Source organism: Chrysochloris asiatica, unplaced genomic scaffold (genome assembly GCF_000296735.1).
Source record: "Chrysochloris asiatica unplaced genomic scaffold, ChrAsi1.0 scaffold00339, whole genome shotgun sequence".
Classification (NCBI taxonomy): Eukaryota; Metazoa; Chordata; class Mammalia; order Afrosoricida; family Chrysochloridae; genus Chrysochloris; species Chrysochloris asiatica.
Window position 1 is genome coordinate 413,564 of NW_006408857.1, and position 1,709 is coordinate 415,272.

The window sequence follows — 1,709 nt, forward strand, 5'->3', positions numbered from 1 at the left end:
TTTTGATTTTTTAATTGTTGGAAAAAAGATATCACTTTTATGAAACACCATAATAACTCCAACTAAAAATAACTGCTCTTTTCATGTGCCTATTGTCAATGGAAGCTGTTATCTTTATAACATGACAGGTCAAGAATCAGAATCAGATAAAAAAATATGTATTTCTATGACTATTTTAAAGTTGATATTTTTCTTATTATTTCCTATCTCATTCTTTCCAACAAGTAAGACAAGAGCTTTGGAGCTGAAAGTTAGGGTTTGCATTTCTCCTTTCTCACTCATAGACCACATGATTTGAAACAAGACATTTAATCTATCTGAATGGAGTCCTTGTGTGGCTCTATCAGTCAAAACCAACTTAATGGCACTTAACAGCAATATCAAATTAGACAGTAATTCCAAAACCAGTTGTATTATTTCCATTAATAGATTTAAATATTATACACATCCAACTTATGAAATTTCAAGTGGAAATTAAAAAGTCAGCTTTCGGATTAATTTTCCTGATTGCAACAATTTAATAACATTGTTATGTGTTAGCAGAGGTTGTTTTTCCAAAAGCCAAAGCCCAATTTTGTGTTTAATTTTTTTAGTTTGAATTTAATGAAGGTTTACAGACAAGATCATCAGCTTTACATGAAAAAAAAAATCATACAGTTTATTTCATCTCAATGATTGCAATCCCCTCCATGCAACACAGTAAACCTGCTTCATCCCTGTGATTCCTATTTCCATTCTACCTACCTTCCTATCCCTTCTCAACTTAGTCCTTAGGTAAATGTTGTCCTTTTGATTTTAAGTGATTTTGAGTTCCAGGATGAGTGTACCTTACTAATGTTGTTGCCTCCCCTCGGTCCCCCTCATACATTTATCTATTACTTGGCTGAAAATCGGGCAATGATGGGGGGTTCCTTTTCAGACATTGAAAGAGGGTTATGATCTCACATTCTTCTTCTGAAAGACAATCTGTTTTTGTTGTTGTTGTTGTTTTAATAATTTTGAGTTTTGGTCCACATTTTCTCCCACTCTATCCATACTTTCCAATGTAATCCCTTTCAGAGCAATTGGTAGTGGTTGCCAGGCAACATGTGGTTCTTCTGGTCTCAGAGTCACAATGACGCTGATGTTCAAATGTTCCATTAGTTTGTTGAACTAATGGATTCCAAGCCTCTTCAATTCCCATCACTCTTTTTTCTTTCACACATAGGGATCCAGTGCTTATACCTTAGATAGCTGCTCAGGAGGTTTTAAGATCCCAAATACTCCTCACCAAAGTAGCATGTTAAACATTGTCTTTGCAAACTATGTTATGCCAGTTGATAATGGAGCTCTCTGAAACTATGGTCCTGAGCCCAGCATCTCATTGCCTTAAGATGTTTAATAATATCTAAAAGTTTTCATCATTTAGCCCACTGTATGTCCTACTATGGACTCCTGGTGTTGCACTGTGGGTTAGTGCGATGGATTACAAAGTTGGTTTGAATCATAAGGTTGGTTGTTCAAGCTCACCAGCTGCTCCTTGGAAACCCTATACATGGGTCGTTATAGGTTGGAACTGACTCGATGGCATTTAACAACAACAACAATAACAATAACAAAATATTCCATTACATTCATAGTTGTGTTTGCAGGAAAGTTAAATACCCATGTAGAAATCTCCTCTCTCCCCTTAAGCCATTTCATACATTCCTGTGTCTTTACCTAGCTTC